This window comes from Prenolepis imparis, unplaced genomic scaffold, assembly GCF_030444845.1.
Source record: "Prenolepis imparis isolate NDT839.2.m4 unplaced genomic scaffold, iyPreImpa1.0 SCAF_6, whole genome shotgun sequence".
Lineage (NCBI taxonomy): Eukaryota > Metazoa > Arthropoda > Insecta > Hymenoptera > Formicidae > Prenolepis > Prenolepis imparis.
The window spans coordinates 8,207,826-8,229,695 of NW_028141164.1; the positions used below are offsets into that span (position 1 = coordinate 8,207,826).

Below are 21,870 nucleotides of genomic sequence, written 5' to 3' on the forward strand. Positions count from 1 at the left end.
CGATTTTACCGCCATGATAATTGATGTCCCGATATCACCGTCGCGGCCGGCAATGAGATCATTGCCTGGAATAAACGAGGCAATAATTTTATGCCACCGCGTGTGCGCGCGAGTAGCACCCTCGCGCTCCATCGCGCCTCGACCGCGCGATTGCGCAACGATTTATTTTCCGCCGCAATGTAGCGCGTAAGCTGTAGTACAACTGGCCTTGGATAAGATAGACACGAGAGAGAGAGAAACGGCATAAGGCACAACGGCGATGCGGCCGGCTGCGTGCTCGAGGGCTCTGCATCATCATCATCATCATTATCGTTGTCGTCGTCATCCTCTCTTCTTCATCCTCTTCGTCGTTCCCTTCATCTCGGACGCTACCGTTACTCGCCTGGCGAGATAGGCCGGTGTCGAAACGGCATGATCTCGCCAGCTTCACGCTCCGTTCTTTTATTAAAGATATTATCGTCGTATTAATCCGATCGAACACGAAGCACGTAACGTAGACGCTTCGTGTATGGATTTAAAGACATAGACGACAACGTTTTATATTTCTACAGCTGTAACTTGGCATCTTCTTTCGATAACCATACTGTTTATGGTACGGTAATAAATTCAAGGTCATCGCACACTCACCGATTAACTTTGATATAGAGAAAGAGAGAGAAAAAAAGCGACTTGTGCAATCTCCGGATGCAATCTTGATTTCTGTCTTGATTCAATTAGTCAACGACTTTAAACAACGACTGTTCAATCAGAAATTTAACCCACGGCGATGTCGGTCGCGAAGGGAATAACCTTCAAAGCGCAGTCATGATACGCGTCCGAATCAGGACAATGTAATTCGGCGAAACTCCTTTTGTCCACCCTCGTCCCCCCAACTGCTACTACTACTCTGTGTACTTATCATTCGGTATCCAGAAACTACACTGTTTGCCTCGCTAATTAGACACGTAGTACGTACGGGTTCACTCGTGTACATATTCGTGGAGGAACGCGAAGGGAGAAGGATAGATAGGAGGCGGGGGAAAGGAGAAAGCGAGACAGATCGAAGCGAGATGTACGCGGCCTCCCTACTGGAGCATATACCGGTGTTCGAACATGTACGTCGGATATTGATCCAGGTACGTGACTACGTAGATCACGCCAAACACCGTGGATAACCGCCGGGACGGTTCAAGATTACCTTGGTCCACTGCCTTACTGCTCTCGGATTGGAGAACGCGCGCACTCGCGCCCTGCTCTACCTCGTTCCTCAAGACCTGTTATCAAAACTGGTACACTCGGCGATAACCACGGGGTGGTTAATGTCCGATAATACTCGATACGGTGACAAACATCGCCTCTCCGTGCACATATGTGCATCGTAATAAGTCGATTTGTAATTAGCAGAGAGTCCGTAGAGAGATGGCGGTAATTGCGATCCGATATATACGATCCTATAGCTAATTTCGAAATGCAGGCTTGGAAAATTGAGATTTCCAATATGTCTTTCTCTCTCTCTCTCTCTCTCTCTTTCTCTCTATCCTTTTCAGGTATAAATCGATAATCGTTTATATAACGAATGTAGATAATTAAGAGTTTTACATATAAAATCATTCCTTTTTACCAGAAAAAAGCTACGATAAAAATAAAAGATGGAAATTACGATATATTCCACAGAGAGATTAAGATTAAAATATATAATATAATATAATCAATAATATGTACACATGAGAGAGATAATCTATATAATGTTGTGATCGAAGATACAGTGCGATAGATGCTTATAATGCACCGTTGATCTTGTTTCCTCGGTAAACATTCGCGTCGATGTACTATTATCAATCGATTTGCAATTAGCAGAGACGTTAGGGATGATTCGGTGTGCACAGTAGCACTAATTCTCGGTCATGTCAGGCAGGATTGCGTATTTGTTTTGACGAAATTATGTAAGCCCCGCTATATATTATCGACTTCTTGCTCTATCCGCAAAGAAACCCAATGAAACCTTGAATTATGATTAAAATTACGCAACGTAATTACGAAGAGTCACGGCGCGATTCCTGCGAATGAGAGTCTTCCTCTTCGTGTGTTTCTTCCTCGCGTAAGGACGAACGAAAGTTATTAGCACGTAAAAGCAGCACGTACACATTGTGCAATTATTTCCTCTGATTCATCAAATGAATCTCGGATTTGCCGTGCACACGTCAGTAATTACATTTTTGGAAAACGGACGGTGCACCTCGGACCACTTGTACACCTGCAACTGAACGATGAGTCTTTCTTCTTCCGTGAGAATATAGAAGAACGCGTCATCGCGAAAATATCGTCTCACTTTTATGTAGTGAGTGCATCCGCTTCTATTTCCATAAAAGACTATACACGTCGTTATAGACGACTTCTCGTAAATCTCTGATTGATATCACTCTTGAATGACTTTTCGCTTCCATTCTGCTCGACCCGATTCAATTAACTTAATCTCGTTTGCAGTTTCTCACGAAATTAAATATCAATTTTTCCATCGTCTTTGTTATAAATCAACTTTAGATGTTCTATAATTCGCGACGAAATTTAAGACAGACTTATGTTTATAATTTTATGTATCGCATATTCTAATTTATGTGTGTATCTTGATGTGTATATATATTTTAATAATATTTATAAATATATATATTTTTATATATGAATATTAGTTTTTTTCAAATTATAATGTTTTTCTATATTATACGATAGATAAAAAATTATGAATTTTGTCTTGAATTGTATCGTAAATAGATTGTCTGAAATAAGCTTAGCATGGTATAATATCGTCAAGAGTAAAGGAGAACTTTCCTTACGCGAAATATTCTTCATAAAATTTAATTATTCGACGGAAACTGTGCCCCAATATATCTATGTGATATACAAATTTTTATCCCCTAAATGGCTCCCTCTTGACACGTGCTAGCGAAACATTATTGGTTCGACATTCTATTTCGTCGCGCGGATCATAAATCACACAACTTCCGTCGAAACGTGACGATGTGACGTAAAAAGCGTATTAACGTGGTCGTAGAAATTTACAAATATATATCTTCGAAGAACATAGTTTCTTTGTGAATCGCCCGCCCGACAGGCATCGCGATTTATGGAATCTCTTTCTATTTTCTACGTGCAACACATTATTACGACGAAAGGTTACGCTCCGCCGATCGAGTGAGTAGAGTGAGTGTCGTGTGACGAAGGACATAAACGCGAAGACCTTCCAGTTACGAACGTAAAAAATGCATTAACGCGCCCGTAGAAATAAATTTACAAGTATGCTCTTTGTAGGGCAACTCTTTGTCAGTCACTCCTTTGACAGGCATCGATTTACGGGAAACGAGGGCGGGAGTTATGCCCGTTAAACGGCCGTTAGAAACGTTCCAACGATCAATTTTTTAATGCGTCTTACAAAGTTGTCCATAAAATGGCCAGCTGCTAACGTTAATGGTATCTCAACGGGGCGCAGGTTTAAGACTTCTCATAAGTTTCCTCTCAAGTTGTGGCGTAAATTCATATTCCTATATGTTCGAACACGTGTCGCGATCCGCACTTTGTATATAATATATTCGTTCGATTTATTTTGTCAAAAATTTTATAATTCATTAATATAATTAAGCTTTAATTACGGAGACATTTAAAGATATTTTGATATCAAACGTTTATATCGTATTTTTGAAATATAATCCTTTTATTAAGCTTTCTGTCTCGCGTTTTCTACAAAACAGGAACACGATCTTTCGGTGCACGACGCAATCCTTTTCCTCATTTTTTTCATTCTGTTCTTGGATGGCACGAGACAGAACAAGACCAGCTGACAAGGGTCTCGAACTTCGACCTTTTTCTCGAATTTCTTCCAGTGGCGATCCTCCGCTCACTCTTCTCTCTTTCTCTATCTCTTTCTAGAAGCTCCTTCGCCCCCCCGAGGGGCACATGATTTATTTTCACTGGCACCGCGCGACACGTGTTGCCTCGTAACACGTGGCCATGCTTACATTTCGGAGCTGCGCGTACACGGCACGCACGCACGCACGCGTGCATCGGGCGTGCATATACCGACCGCATGTTATCTCAACGTCAGACCACGTATTGTTTTAAGGTCATCTCGGAGACCTGTATTATTTGAACGCGGATATAATGCTTCGGCTATTATTCCGAGAAAAAATAACTCTCGCATATACGAGGGAGTAGTCGCGATATAAGATGAACGCGCTTCGTATCTTTATAATAATATATAGCATCTCCAACAGTGCACGACAAAGAAAAAAAAAACATGGACACAAAGTCCCTGTCTCTCTATCGGCGGTGTCTTAATTAAAAAATTATATATCCTTCGATCGGTAATCGGTACAATTTTCCCCGTCGAGGCATGCATAATGCCGGGGCCATTACGGCTCCTTAATCGCCGGCAATCGCAGTCGCCGTGCGCTATCAGCGGCGAGATCGATCACCGGTCGCGCGCGGCGACTTTCAGATACTCAGCCGTTCGCGTATGGCATCGCGTTGCATCGCATCGCGTTGCAGACGCATTGTCTCCGCGTGTGCTCGCGCGCGTTGCAACTCGGTTCCATTAGCGTCGTTAATCATAGACCCCGCAGGCAACCCCGATGCAGAGTGAGAGAGCGAGAGAGAGAGAGAGAGGGATAGATCCAGATATATATACGTGGTTCTCGCCGAGAATCCTTGAGCGAGGCACCTTAACGATCGATCGAAAAGGCCGTTACGCGACGTGCAATTAGAGGCGAGATTACGAAAGGGAATGCCTCTCATTCATTAGGATCTTTGCTAGCGAGTGCGTCTATCGCTCGTTTGTAGACCGCCAAGTTTTCTCGCAGATTCAACGACGTCTTCGTCGTCGATGATCTAAACTTGGCCTTGCTTCCTCTTTTCCTTCACGCCGATCGTCGCTGTTCCCTGACCAGTCCAGAGACAGGACGAGGGAGAGATACAGAAAGAGAGAGAGAGAAACGTAAGAGTTAATTCCAAGATTACGGGTTGTCCGGCTATCGCGCTGCGAGAGATACAACGTTCTTTTTCTCGATTGAAAGACGCGACGAGAGGAACCTTCTTCTTCGATCTGTTGGTAATACAAACACGATTGACCATGACATCGTAACCTTACCCGATCCCTCTGATTACTCGTATACCAACGGCGGCGATTAGGATCATTAGCTATCGCGTGTCATTAGCTTCATTGTGTCCGCGTCGATGATGGCTTTGTACGCTGTTTGCATAATGACGCGCAATTATTTATCTGGAGTGCATTGGCAACGAAAGAAAGAGAAAGAGAGAAGGAGAGACGTCTAGGTGTGTCTCGGATGATATTTTCTACGTAGTTTGATGATCGTTCGCGACTCGTACGCGTCGTTTCGCGAATGATGAATCGAGTGGAAGGCGATGGTTTCTCATTTAGTCGCAAAAATATAGTTTTCGTCATAATAAATAATTTTGTTTTAAGACATTCTCCGCTCTTTCGAGATATAATATTAATTATTTAGATATAAATTTATGTACGTTACAAAAATTTTGTTATTATCAAATATAAAGCGATAATAAAATAAAGCGAGAATAATGGCACAGATAGAGGACTTACTCAATTCTAAAAATAACTTATACAATATATTGTTCCTATCTCGGAGGAATACGGAGATTTCGTGCGACGCAGATTCGTCAAGAACTTCTCGTTTCAGCTAATGGAGTTCTTGGCTACCAGATATTTACAGGAAAATGAAAATGAAAAAGATCGCAGAAAGCAGGTATACAACGAGGAAACTTGGCCTTTGTAGTGTAACAAAGACGAGTTGGGCCTGAATTTGAGGCTACTAATCTAAAAATAGCAAAATATAGAAGCAGGGAAAGAAAAGAAAAAGCGTCGTAGTAGTCCGAGAGTTGTAGTACGAAACAAAACAGCATTTTGACACTTCCCAATCCTTTATTCTGTTAAAGATCGCAGAAAGATATAACACATTCGATAAAAATATAATGCAAGTTATCTACGACGTGTTTTTGTATTGCGAGAAACCTGTGAAAATTTCAAAGAATATAAATTCGTCGGATTTGCGCGATATGCTAAGCGGTTTCTTGCCTATTTGACAAAACAAATAAACGGACGGAAAAGAGAGGAAGCTGGAAAATCGGATATTGTAGATAACTACGTGTTATAGTAGTGTAGAAAAGAAGTTAGACGAATAAAGGGTAGGAAGGTAGAAGCGCGCAGCGGAGAAGAAAGGAATTCCTCGCGCACCAATAATAAGGAAGAGCCGTGCGGCGGTTTTACATATTGCATTCAGTTGAAAACCATTATGCAAAGTCGGGCGACGTTCCGTATAGCACACGGGCGTTGTAAACCGTGATTAAAACATAAATCATGTGTAAGCTAGTAGAGCGCTCCCTTACGATTTGCCGGCAGCATATAAGATTCGCCACCCGTTCCTCTCTTTTAAAGTGATTTCTTGGCGGCAAATAGATATCTCTTCGGCCTGGTCGCAACTCGCACTCGCATAATATGCGTCAGGACCATAATTTTATTCCGGTGACGTCTGCGGTGCGTATGCGAGAGCTTGCGGCTTTTACTAGCTTCTCCAAGAACGGCAGATTAAATACAATTTTGCACATTATGCGGTTTGGTTGCTTTTGGACCGATTAAAAAAAAACAAAAAAAAAACGCTTCTTCGTACTCGACAGTTATATATATTCGTACGCTATCTTTTAAGATTGCCCAATTTTAAATGCGAAAGCGAGTAGTTTGAATAATTTAATAATTATTTAAATAATTTTTATAATTTTGATCAACTAAAAGAGATGAAACTTTTACATCGAATTAAGCAAAAATTAAATTTTATCACATATAATATTATCTTTTTGCTTTTTTCGTGCAAAAATTTCAAGTTTGCATAACGTTCTTTGAAATTATTACTGTGTATTATTTGTACAGTAAATAAAACGTTCAAAACGTTCTACCTATATCTGTCAGGTTTTCTATGACAAAATCGTTTGGATAAACGGTAGGCAAGATAACCCAAATAACTGTTACGACTATCGACAGTCCGCTCTCGATCGTCCACGGACACGCGAGGGTTTCTTTGTCCTGCGTAAGATTACAATATTACGAGAGGTAGTGCGCAATCGAACGGCAATTTTCTGCAATGATATCCCCGCGCGGTGCGCTAGAGCCGGCAAAAACTTTTATCACTCAGGTGTCTCTCTGTCAAAATCAAACCGCACGTTATTATTACACGGCGCAATGTACCAACAACAAAACTAAACACATCGACTATGCGTAACAAGTTTTCCCGTTATTATTACTTCTAAATGCCATTGACCCCGTTAAGTTCTTGTAAACTGCGATATAAGAGTGCGCTAGTTTTCTATATTTCCATTCCACTGTATTAGAAAAATATCGCGATCATCCTTTCGCAAATGATAGTCGCGCCGAACAAAGTAAATTGCATCAATTTAAATATTTTTTCGCGAAAATAAGCGCGTGTACTCTTTTATTTGCACACATCGGATTTAAAAAAATTCTAATAAAGTTGATATATATTCGTATTTCGTTTAATGTATTTTTGTCAAAATTGTAACATATAGTTATATTAATCTATCGAATGCATCTCCCCATTTTAACGATGACATAAATGTGAATGATATGATTTGTCAGTGTAAAAAAAGAGATTATTGTGAGAAAAAATTACATCATCGAACATTGTTATATATATAGCGTCAACATTACGAAGCTGCATAAGACTCAGGCGAGCGTGATATAAAATCAGACACTTTGCTTTTATCAACGGTTCGACGATTTTTGTTAAAACGCTGACTCAGCAATGATTGTTGTGGGTTAACAGACCGCGACGTTTCGTTACTAATGATTTTCTCTCGCACAATACTGGCGTGTAGTATGAATCCTCGTAATCGTACGCGCGTCGATACGCTAATTGAATTAAATAGTACTATATACACGCTCGTCATGAGTGCGTATAGCGCACGTATCATCGATTAATGACGTTTATCTCCAGGTCTATTATTCTACGCAATTAATGTTTCGACGGCGCAATGGTTCATAATTGTCAAAATTACATCTCTCTCAGAGAGCCAATTTAATGTCGGCTATTATTATCACGTCAAATTGCAATATCTACCTACGAAAGATATAAATGCGTGCGTGAAATTCGCGAAATATATACTTGAAAAATTGAACGTCAATAATAATTTTCAAATGTGTCTACATTGTAGCGTGTTGAATGAATATTTGGAATTATAAAAGCTAGCTTAAAAAATCGCGCTTAAAAATTTAATCTCGTAAAATATTGTTAATGCAACTCATGCTAGTTTGTAGAATGAAAAGACGTACGAATCCATAATGGTAGACGATTAAGTTACCAATGAGTGGTATTGTAATTGACAGATACACACAATCTAACCGCTCGTCATTGATACGGGCATTCTAACGGGCAATATTAAGCCGCAATCACTGATAAAAGTAATCGATAGCTCGGTCGATTTAATTATTGCTGCGGTCCGTCCGCCGCGCGGTGCAAGTGGATCGCTTCGCTAATTAGCTGCAACAGATAGACCAGAGATAGAACACGCGCGTGTGTTGCCTATGAATAACGGAATAAGGAAATTAGGCGTCTCGGCCAATGGCGAGTGAGCGAATGGACGCCGGCGAGCATTCATTGTGCCGGTGCACTTGCAGTTTCCGCAAGCGAGCAGCGGTTTCCGCAAGCATGCGCTTAGAATTCTTTTAATTATAACCATTTATTTCTGCGATTAGGAAAATAGAACCCGTATCTTGGCGCTTGCCCCGTTGCTCGCATCACTTCGTGATATGCGACGTGCCAAGCGGCTGCTAGATGAGATAATTTCTATTTTCCCACATAATCGCACCCTTGAGTGTGCTTATCGTCTATCTTCCTGTCTCTCTTTCTTTTTCTTTTTTTTTTTCCTTTCTAACTTTATTGCGCGTAAAATATGTCAATCATACTTCATACACGCGTTACTGCGAACGAAGACAAATGAATCGCGTCGTAATTAACATGTGTGTAGTGTTATCTTGTGATAATTATAATTTTAGATATTACATTTTTCTCGTCTGTAGCGATATATACAATCGCTGTAAACAGTTGGCCGACTACTCTTAATAGAACTAGCACAACTGTTTCCGTTTAGGAAACAAAATGCAAATGCAGATTAAATCTTACACATCTTACATAAGAATTTCTAATCCGTATATTTTTAACCACATCGCATTTGCATATTTATAATTGTTCTAAATAACACGCAGCCAATATACGAAGCATAATAATATCTTTATGATTAAAATAAAAATTCGTGCGATAACTAGATACTTTGTTTCATTCACGCGCAGACTTGGATCTGCTTCATCTCTGATGTAATTTGTATCCACGTGAGTCAGAATTCGCGAGATTTAAACGAAACGACTGACACAACGAGCTCCATTGTACTCCCGTAGCTATTATAGTATAGTGACAGTGCCCGCGTATATATCGGGGAATAGCTTTGAATACGTTTGAATCGATTTGCAAGATTGTTGGAAGGATCACTGGGCATTCCCGGTAGGTTCAGCTGGAACCGGGCCAGCGGCAATTCCGGATGGAAATTTCATTCCGACATGAATATCTTCGTTGTCAAAGATTGTATCGTCGTGAACTAAGGTTCACATAGCTAAGAATGCGCGTTGTCTTATATATATGTATATAATATATATATATATATATATATATATATATATATACACACACGCGCCAATCAGCATTCTTTTTTTTCCTCTCTCTCATCTAACACAAATCACGTTCGATTTCTCGACTATGTTCTACTATCGCATCTGCATTAATCGCTTCTTCGAATTGTTAAATCAGAAATAAAAGCACAAAGTCCTTTTCTAAGAAAGATATGTAAAGTCCGATACTCATATATCGAAGTTTATTGTTGTCGCTTCTCGATACTCATTGGCTATCAAGATTCGCGTTGTGCGTTATATTCGTAGCATCGAGAGGCTGTCATCGAGAGGCTGTCATCGCGAGGGTTAACAGTTTGACAGTTTGTTCAAAATAAAATTAAATAAAATAATAATATTAGTTTTAAATAATTTATTATAATATATCTTATCCGCGATTAATATTTTTTGACAGAAATCAGCTGATAACTATCAAAAATATTAATCGAGTTTAAAGTATTATAACATATTATTTAAAACATAATTTTATTTAATTTTATTTTGAACAAACTGTTAAACTACTAATACTCGCGATGACAACCTCTCGATGCTACGAATATAACGCACAATACGAATTGAAACAGTCAATCAGCATCGCGGAAAAGATGCAACAATACTTGCGAGAATCGACTTACATGCCCTTTTTAGAAAGGGATGTTATAATATTTTAAATTCGATTAATATTTTTGACAATTATCAGCTGATATTTGTCAAAAAATATTAATCGTGGAAAAAATATTATAACATATTATTTTAATATTTTCAACATATTACACCCCCATTATCGCAATAGAAATGTTATAAAATACAATTTCTCACTCACCGATACGTGCAATAGACGACGCGTGAATCGCACTGCTACCTGTAACAAATAAAATACATACATATATTAGAATAATCTTATTATTTCATTATAACATATACAATATAAATATAAATATGTCAGCTAGAATATTTAATTAGCAAATTTTCGCTTTATTAATATTATTTGACAGAAATCAGCTAATTAAAACGTTAATTTGTTAATTAATTTTTAAAATAATAATATGTTATAATACTTTAAACTCGATTAATATTTTTGACAGTTATCAGTTGATTTCTGTCAAAAAATATTAATCGAGAATAAAATATGATAACATATTATTTACAACATATTACTATTTTAATTTGTTAACATATTATTTTAAAATTTAATTAACAAATTAATGCTTTAATCAGCTAATTTCTGTGAAAAAATATTAATCGAGTTATTTAAACAAACTTTATATTATTTTTAAAAAATATCATTTTTTAACATAAAACCGAAGAATGGAGCGCGCGCTTGTGTTGTTTTAGTATAGTATAAAATAGCAAAGCTGTATTTTGATCTCTCTCTCTCTCTCTCTCTCTCTCTCTCTCTCTCTCTCTCTCTCTCTCTCTTTCGGATGTATCTAATATATGTATATATATACATATTTTTTAAAATTATATATGTATATATATAATGTGATTAGATATCATATCAGATAATCATATCAGTGATAAATAATACATAATCATAATTAATTAAGCCGCAATGTAAAAACAAAATTAAAATAATTAAAAAGCTTCTCTGACAAATTAAAGTCTCGTTTAAGATTCTAATGAGAGATAGTATGTAGCCGCGGCAGAATTGCAGTTACGGATCGCTAGATGTGTTGCTGTAAATAAAAATGAGATGTCCAAGAGAACATTGCGATCCATCACTCACGATACAGCTTTCGTGTCTACGCCGTGTCAGGAAACAGGTTTGCTTGAGATAAGAGAAGACTGAGGAAACATCGTTTGATTAAAAGTCCCAAAGGATACCTCGAAGCGCGAGATTAATGTGACCGGCATTTAGAAGTTAAGGGAGATTGTATTAGATCAGATTGCGCGAGAGAGATTGACTACCGTCTTAATTGCATCGCAATTAAAACCTCGTAAAAACGTCGTTTCGTCCTGCTCGAGCGAACTGAGAGATCGCCCTTCGGGCTATCGCTTTGTGTTATACATCGTGCATTCGCGAGAGTAACCGGTCTTTTTAGTTTCCGCGCGTCTAACACAAATCATGCTCGCGCCTCTCTTCGATCACGGACCCGCAACGGCGACAAGTGATTTGCATTTACAGCTTCCTGGTCATGTAAATTGTTTTGCAACCATTCTCTTTATAATAATTTACGCGAAATAAATCGTCTGGATATCTTATACAGATTCATAAATAATAAAATGTTCTCAAATATATTAAAATAATTTTTTGTCGCAAATAAAAAATTAGAAATTTTAGTTTTTTAGATATCTCGTTTTAAAATATAATAATTAGTGTATACAAATTGATTTTATATAGAGATTATTACGAGATTATTACGATATTAGATATTTTTACAATTAATCATTATAAGAGACTATTACGAGGTGAAAACTTTAGACTGCTGGAGACCTGCGAATTCAGCAGCAACATCTTTGAGCAAGGTTTCAGTGAAAAGAACCGTCGATTCAAACACGATATTCTTTGACCTAAAAATTGACGAGGGTTTCTTAAAATTTGCAGAGTCAAATTTGGATCCGAGAGGGTCCTTGGTGATTTTCTGCGTAGAATGAAGGTGGACAAGGGAAGAGGAAAGCGCATCAGAAACTGGCTGCCAGCCTCATTTTAAATGCGCAGTTCCGTGTTACTCAGGTTAGAGGTCCGCAACCCGAGGGCAAAATAAAGATTAGGATTGATCGGGCGAGGGGGTAGTTTAACATCATCGTCTGAGGGATTTGTGTGGGTAGACCTAAAGTTCAGGTTAGTCAACAGGTGGCAACCTGCCAGGGGAGCTAACCTACACAAACAATACGTCCAATGCACAAATACGAATCTCCCCTCTTGGATATAACTTGGGGTACGAAGCACAGAGAAGGCGGGAAGAAGGAGGAGGGCAGTGACTGTCGGACGAAGAAGCGGGGGAAGGCTCCTATATCTCACTTACACATTCGTACGAGTACCATCTGAACACGTTTATGGGGGAGAAAAGAAGGGGGAAAGGAAGGGAACTTGGACCGTTCGAGACTGCACGTGTTTCTAACGTACCCAAACCCCTGGTTCTCAAATCTCGTTCTTCTTGTATTGTCATACGTGCCAGACAAATCTGTGATCTCCAGACAATCTCAATCATTTTTGCAATTTCCTCGTGTAAGAAAAAAAAAAAAAAGAAAAATTATTTTATATTTAATTGTACAATATATCTTCAAGTGTATATTAATTTAGAAAAATTAATACATGAGAAATATATTGTGTGTGACATTCTATAAAGTTTATATTTATATTTTTAATATATATATATTCTCATAATCTCTCACATATATATGAAATTTCAATTATTATAATTCCAGATTCAATCTTATTCATTTAGAGAATTCAATTTTTGCTTATCGGTTTAATAAATCGATTTTAAAATAAGAATTCATATATTTTTTATCAGAATCGCGTATATTAATCGTCTGTTAAAATCTATAAACGGCACATAACAAATGAAAATCATAATTCGAATGCGAAAAATGGAGAACCACTGGATTCGCTGCGGGGCACCGTCCGTGAGTCATCATCAGGCCCCTCGATTCCCTCTTGTACGGGAGCATAGGGTCCCAAAAGCGAACAAAACCTCATCCATAGCGAGCCAAAGGCAGTGCCTGATCGATTTACGTCCTACTCACACTTTGGAGAAATTTACAACGGAAAACTGCTATCGCATTTTGCGCAGAACGTATCTGTTGGATCTCGAAGATAGTTAGGTTCGCCCTTTCTTCTTTACTCGACCCAGCAGAAAGAGGGTCGCGTTGGAAAAAAACAAATTCAATCATGTCTTAAAAACTGTCACGAATCTTCAAAAATAATTTTTGTTTTGCTCAATACGAATCCTTCTTTCTCTCACTAGACACAAACGATTAAGGTCAAAGGATTTTAAGACTATCGTCAGACAATAAATAGAAATTGTATAGTGAAAGATATTTTGAAAGAGTGCGAAATTTTTATGAAATTATCGAATAAGTAAAAATTTATTGTTGACAATAATAATTTTATGCTGTTTAAGATAAACAAAATTTTTACTTTTCGTTTTTTAATAGAGATGAATATCATTATTATATTTAATATGAAAATAAAAATATACATATAAACAATATAAAATAAGAGAGAATATAAAAATATATAATAAATGTACAATATAATATACATTTTTATTTATTATCATCAACAATAATAAATCAAATGTATTCGAAAATAGAAAAAAGATCATCAAAATGATTATATTTAAAAGATCTTTGTTTAAAATAAGTAAAATAGGTCATCGTTATAAATTTTTGTGTTTGTAATACATATACATACACATTACAAAGAACAGATTAGAGTATCTGATAAGGCTTAAAAAATGGTAGTTTTAACGTGACGATACTGAAATGTTTCGACGTGTATCGTGTATGTTGATAAGAAATGCATATAAGTGTGGACTTCAATGAATCTGTTACACTTCGAAATCGACAATTTCGATGCAACCGTTCTGCGTCTTCCTGAAGGTTCAACGTTCTCTTTAACGCACGCGAACCACTTTTATATTTAATTATCGTATCTTTTTACCATCACACCGTCGGATTCGACAAATATTAACTCTTTCATGGTCGGTACGTTTACAAGCGTTTACGACTACCGTTTTATTGCGATTGTATTATACGTAGAATCATTTGTCGGATCTGATTAATGACGTCATTAACAGACTCTTATTTGTGTTAATTTCAATCATGAAGAGAGGATATTTATTATTAGATACATGCATGTATAATACCTATATATTATAATATATATAATATATATAATTTATATATTATTATATATATTATACATGTATAATAACTGATACGAAAAACAAATCATACTACGATTTAATTGCATTCCGTCTCTTGATCTCTCCATATGCAAACTACTGTAATCTCTCGACACGGCGATATATATTGAGAGATAGATAAGAGATTACAGAAACGCGCGATTGAAATTTCTAAGCTCTCTGTAAGGCTTCGCGATCTCTCGTCAACTCGTGAAACTTTATAGTTAGTACTATACTCTTGACCCTGTCTGGTTCGTCTCTCTCGCTCTTCATCCTTCAAGCGGAGAGTATCGAATTCCCATGCACGTGCATTCGAGCAGTGTCATCACCTACCATCGTCATATACTGCCTGCACTACCCCTAACATCGTCCCATAGGATATTGTGTTTTAATATCGCCATCATTGTCATAACCCCGCCCTTTCCCCCTCGTGCGTCGCGCGCACCCCCACGTACATGACGAACGAACGAATGTTCGCCCCGGGGCGAAGTCCTTTGCTCTCTTAGAAAACCATACACCTGTGAGATTCCCATACACTCCGCTTACGGTTACCCTCGATTCCCGACCCCTCGATAATGCGAAGCTTCCTTCTCTCGCTCTGGTCCCCGTGCGTAACCAAAAGGCGAAGGGGAAAGCGGCGAGGAGCGGACAGCCGAGATAGAAAGAGGAGGGAACAAAATCGTGGTGTAACCGTTTCTCCACAGCGCGCTCGCCGTAACACACTTGTCCCAAAAGGTTTGTTCTTTTGTAGTGAATGGGGTGGTACACCTGCGAACTTAGTAGGGGAGCTATTGATATGCAGATCACGGTGTTAAGCTACACCTTTGCCATTCTACAAAAATAAGAAGTTTCAGGGACGAGAGGGACGGAAAAAACGCCCTATTGTGAGACGGTAGCCGCGGTGCGGAGACGAGATCGGGTTCGCGTCTACTTTGCTATTACACGAATATGTTCGCATATATATGTGAACGCGAGGATCGTCGCCCGGGATGAACCGAGTGACGGTTGTTGGTGAAACGGTGTCAAGTGACGCGTGCAATTAAAAAGCAGGTTTCCCCCCCCGCACTTCTACTCGACGAATATTATTGTCGAGATTTTTTTTACAATACCATTGAAATGTATACTCTGAAAATGCAAATAAAATTAAAATGTATCACTCTGCAAAAGTAAAATAAAGATGTGATTTTTTCAATATACACAATTTAATACGACAATCTCGCCGAGGTAATTTACTTTCGCGTGTAATTGCTTTTGCAGAATTTTCTCAATGATATATACATACATAGACACATAAGATAGATTAATATATAATTATTTTAATTAAGATAATTATTTTAAAGTTTTAAAAAGGAATACGAGTTTATTAGGCCATTAAACGTTACCCATATGATAATGGAAACAAAAGAAAGTGAAGACGAGTGACTCAGGTGTAGTAGCCTCGGGGTGCTGCGTAATTATGTCACTCGTCAATGGAGGAACAGAGAAGGCACGGAGAAAGGGAAAGAGGAAAGGAAGCAAGAGGAGATACGAAAAGAAAAAGAAAACGATGTGCTCTTTTGCAAATAATGTGAATCATACTAAACATACACACACACACACACACACACACACACACACACACAACACGATGGTGACTTTAGTCCATCTCGCAGCACACTATTCGGAAAAAATTGAAGAAAAAGTGCGTAATAATGAAAAAAAGATAAAAGTATAATAAACGACGAAAGCAAACAGTTTCTATAAAGATAAAAAAATTGTTTGTATATGACGTGCATTTGTAAATTTAGATTTCGTTGATTAGTGTTTCTCTTTTCTTGAAGAGATAATTAATAAATAAGAAGTAATTAAGAAATTGAAGTTTTATGCTCGTTCGAAACTAATATCATTAGAATCATATCATTAGAAGAATTTAAAGATGAAAAAATGTTAAGGGGGGGAAAAAAAAAACGTAAATCATTGTTTGGATGTCGGCCTATTCGTGTTTCGCCTCTCCTCCGCTCTGCTTTCTGTTGGTTGGTCCCGTTTGTGTTTTAGGACACGACATCGTTCTGTACTATTCAAAGTTTGAAAGTGCTTACTTAGGACGAGCGAGCTAATCCCAAACGTGCATGCGTGGACACACTGGATGATGCGCGCGTCTCTATTCTCGATTTAGACTACATCCCCTCGCCCCTCTTTCTCTCTCTTTCTCATCTCTCCCTCCCGCTACTTTTTCTCTCTTCTTCTGGTTTGTTCACCGCGCGTCGCGCGATGACCTGCTATCCATACCGGCCACTCGACAACGATCCCTCGTCGTCCAGTAGACGCTTAGATTTACTTCTGCTACTCGCTGACAACTCGCCGTAATTATCAGCCACTTTAGATCTAGGTCACTGTTAGCCATGTGTCGGGAGCAACGAGAGCGAAGAAATGGCTCCGCTAACGATTTCGTTTTCTACGGCAGCTGGAAATACTAGACGCCGGTATGAACTGAGTTTTCAACGACTGAAGAATGATAGACTGTTGTACGCATTGAATATGTATATCTTTTTCTTCCTCTCGCGTCGCCCCCGTAAGAATCTAACAGCATATAATGTTTTCAACGGCATAATCATATAATTTAAATTAAGTATTTACATATGAATAGCCTTTTAAAAATATGATGTGAAGATACGCGTGCGATAAGTAATATAAAAAAAGGCGTGAACACACTAATAATACGCGTGTTTTATTAGCACTGTAAAGAAAATTACAAGCTCGATGCAATTTATATTTGCACGTTTGATAAATATTCCTCTTGGCAATATCCGATTTCTCTTGAATGGAATGATCATCGATTTTCATAAACGCGTTGCGTTATTTTTCTGCAATGTATTTCCGATATTGAGTAAGTCGTTTGTAAATTTATCAAATCCATCTGGAAATGGCTACCGCGAGATAGCCAATCTACTTGTTATTCATGATTAAGCATCCATTCTCTATTTCCACTTATCTAGCTGTCGCCTTCAATCTTTGTCGATGTATTCGTCGAGCGTACTGACTGACAAGTTGCATACAGTAGCTAACCCCTCTCTTTCTGAAGTTTATTCGATCTAGATCGTACGACTCATGTGCGCTATCGTGGATCGTTATCTTGGAGGGAGCGGGCGTTTAAACTGAGGAGAGAATTGAATAAGTTGAAGCACGGCAAAACCGTGTTAATAGCGCTATCGCAAAAACGAAAAAGAACTCGTTCATTGTGTAACGAAGCGAGATTGACCGTTAAACAAGTAACACACACAACAAATGAGTTTGTAAATAGATTCACAGATAACGGATTGCAGAATGCTTATCTCACTTATCTGTAAACCTCTCGTGGTAAACGTGAACTTATTTAATAATTAGAAAGTAAGACATTGTGCTTATATCATTTAAACATTTTGAAGAATTCAATTTCTTCATTTACATGTTGTAAATTTCTATTATCATCTATTTGCTCAATCTTTATTTTGTTCATTTTTATATTAAAAGAAAATATCAGATTATAATCAAAACGTATCATGTATTGTGTAAGAGTTGCGAAACGTAATCGTGACATAAAAAGGATGCTAGTAATAAATCAATAAATGATAAATAACCGTGTAAATTACCAATGTTCCAATACAGACATAGATTTATATTTCTTTAAATCGTTAACGAAATATCAAGTTGATAGACCGCGCATCGATTAATAGCCGCTCATCCGAAGCGTCAATAACTTGACAGAGAAAATACGGGTCCAATTAATCGCCGCTGCCGCAATCATGCGAGATCGTTCGTAAACATTAGAGAAAGATTATTTGCATTTAGTATCGAACGCGTCAATAATACAGGTAGTGCACCCAGAAGTCGCGTGGTATGTCATGCCGCTCGAGGGTCACGGTATAACTCACTTCTATGACTATTTTATGGTTCGCCTCTAGTGAGTCATACGAGATGGGAGACAATACTGGAAGCCCTTCATCATGCGTGGAACCACTCGTACGTGTATAACGCGTTTCCGTATAGAGAAAGAGAGAGAGAGAGAGAGAGAGAGAAAATGGGCCCCACGTACCTGTTGAACATCCACATACAGCCGACTTATGCGAGTACTTTACGTATACGCTGATGCTACGCATGTAGAAAATGATTCACGTCAAACAAAAGGCTAAACACTGTGTGACTGCGGGTGAAACACGTGTTGGAGAATTTCAGATGTGAACCGTGCATATGTACGACATCCTAGGTAGCAGAGGATAAGAGGTGAAAGTGTAAATCGAGAAAGGAGATGTAAGAAGATGTCATGCGTCATGCCGTCATCCGTCGTGTGAATAATGACGCGACGCATTTTAAAACACGATATTGGACACCGCAACTTAAATCTCGATATACGATACCATCGTACGATTGACTATTGTAGAATCGGAGCATCCTGATATAATCACGCTTTATTCATAAGATATAACTTATATGAGAGCAATGTTTTCATAATAAATATGAAATTAAGAATTAAAAAATATTGATGCGGTAATAGAACATATTCAGGATATGTCTCGTGAGACCTTTTATCTGTTCGTCTGTTCCCCATCACGAACTTCATGCGTAATCATTTACATGGAGGAAGGGCGCGTCGATTTTTACGACTTATTTACACGCGATATCGCGTCGCAGTTTACCCGGATTTTCAGGTCCACGGTATGTAGATATAAACGTCGTCAATTGCTCTTCGCCGCCTCTCTCGTCCATCCGTAGACCCGGACGTTTCATTACGCGTAATTACCATGGTCTGCGGTCTGTCCTCTTGGCTACAGGTACAGTATCATTTTCATAATGACACTCACCCCTCACCAGCACCCGTATTTCTTTCGCGTTTTTTTTTCCATACTCCCCGTGCTGAAAAAAAATCATTCCCGTCGCGTTCTAGAAGAAATGACGAAGAGGGAGAGGAGAGAGAGAGAGAAAATGAGGAAAAAATAGAAGACGAGATCTGATGATTTAGAGTGACAGAAGAAGGGGGAGAGAAAGAGAGAGAGAACTGGATAAAAAAAAATACAATCAAACACTTTGCTGGTGACCCAGAATTCAACGAATACAGATTGTTGGGTCCTGAGACCCTTGTAGCTAGGCTGAGTCTCTAGGCTATGAAGAACTGACTTGCACGCAGAACACAATAGGATCAGCTCGACACATTATTCAACCTGAAAAAAAGCTCATTCCCCTCACACGTTCCAACGGGATAGCTTCCGTGTTTTTTTTTCACTTTTTTCTAACGGAAAAATCATAGAGCTATTCCCAATGGTAATAAATGATCTATATCCATTATTTCAACTGTTAACGACGTGTTTCGCGGAATAAATAATTATGAATAGCGCTTAATACTTAAAAAAATGATGCGTTATCCGTGTGAGAATAGATTAACGTTTCGATAAGAATAATATATGTACGATAATATATGTGTGTGTGATATATAAATATTTACTGCTTTATTTATATGCATATACAAAAAAAAACAATAATTTACACGAGTAAAATAATATTTGTTTTCTTCGTTACTATCGTAAAATATATAAAATTTATATTACTAATCAATTAATATGATATATTAAATACTTGAATTTATATTCTCAATTGTGTTAAAAATAATTTCAAAAAATACACTGTGCATCGAAAGAATTGTTATTAAAATTGGAATCTCGGATATAAAATTACGAGTGACTACGCCAATGAGGCTCAGCTGCACTTTGCCTCCCTCGTGTTTCACTTTTTTCTCTCTTTGCTCGTTTCGTTTGTATCTCGACTCAGTCTGGTTCGCCTCGGCTCGGCGTTCTTCGGGTCCAGCACGGTCTCTCGCTCTTATTCGCGTTTTCGTTTGCTGTCTCGCTTCTGCGGGCCCTCGTCGGCCCTTCGTCCCGCTTGCGGGGCCCCATGGCTATCAGCCACTCGTGTTTACATCGGACCAGGTTGGTGGGGACCTCGACAAAACGACGAGTAAGTTAAAGTATCCCCCTCTGCCTCCGCTCGCTCAGGCGCGCAGACACGTCAGTTCGATAGCCGGGTGGAAGAGAAGGACGGAGGAAGAGACTCTGCATGAACATACGTAGAACGCAGAGATCTCTACATAGAAAAGCATGGAGTCACAGAAACGTACGTCCACCGAGGAGAGATTCGACACACACGTATTCGAGGATTTGTCAAAACAAAACCCCAACCTTTCGTCGAGTCACGTTCTAAGGGAGAGAAGCGAAGAAGAAGAAGACGAAGAGAGATTCTGAGGGCGCGAGAACGAGACGCTACAATCGATATCCTGTTGCCTGTTTTCCTGTAGTAATAAACTTGAAAAAAGTGACCTCCTCTCCGGTACGGTCCTCCCACATTTCGTCTGCCCGAGAGGTATCTCGCCACGCCACTTGGATCAAAATCCAAGTAATTACGGTACCTGGAAAGGATTCTAGGGCCCCTGCGCTCAGAGAATCGAGACCGGACGAGGAAAAAGGCGAAGCAGAAAGGGTGGAAGAGAGTGGGCTGTGTCAAGAGATCGGCGGGATCCACTATCCAGAATTACTCGTTATCCTTGAGAGAAGCCTGCGCGCGACGGCCTCCGATGCGCTCGGGGAATATAAGAAGTAAAGGAGGGGGAGTTGGGTGCTGAGGACTATGCCTCCTTCTCTCGCTTTTTTCTTTATTTCGCTCTCCTGCCTCTTCCTCACTTCGTCCCTTTCTGCCTCTTGACACCTGTGCCTTTGCGATGGATTTCGTATCCTTCTGGGGATTCAGGTAGAAATCTATGCGGATATAGGCACCAAGAAAGATTTGACAGGGAGATTGTCACTGTGCTATTTTCGTACATTTAAAACGTAGTTTAAAACCGTATAGTAAAAATAATATTTTATAAATTTCTATATTTATATCTCTATATATAATTTGAACAAGCTAAAATATTAGTAAAAGATGTTGATCTAAAAGATATACATGTTCAAAATATTAGTAAAAGATGTTTATATAAAAGATATGCTTATAAAAATTTTATATCCAAAAAATTGATTAAAAATCTTGACAAACATTACAAAATCAGCTGACATAGTTTTCTTAAGACGCGTAATCGTTCGTAAATCGATACTAATTATTTCGCAATCGTCGCGACGAGGTAAAAAAAGAACGAAATATCTATCGTAACGGAAGACGTGTGACTCTTGGCGATCGTAGGAAGAAACGCGGGAGATCAGGTCGTTTTTGTTTGTGTATGTACGCGTGCACACACCCACTTACCAGCACGTTAGCGCCGCGACGTGAAGGCGCTACTGACAACTC

The 21,870-nt window shown here is 38.7% G+C and overlaps 1 protein-coding gene across 1 annotated transcript in view; it reads right to left on the minus strand.

Annotated features, from left to right (window-relative positions):
- The window catches only part of LOC145937004 (uncharacterized), a 338,257-nt gene that overhangs the window by 50,783 nt on the left and 265,604 nt on the right, over window positions 1-21,870 (minus strand). The window contains exon 16 of the mRNA XM_083039730.1: window positions 10,554-10,592. The gene's annotated coding sequence lies outside the window, so the exon portion shown is untranslated. The remainder of the gene's footprint in view (window positions 1-10,553; window positions 10,593-21,870) is intronic.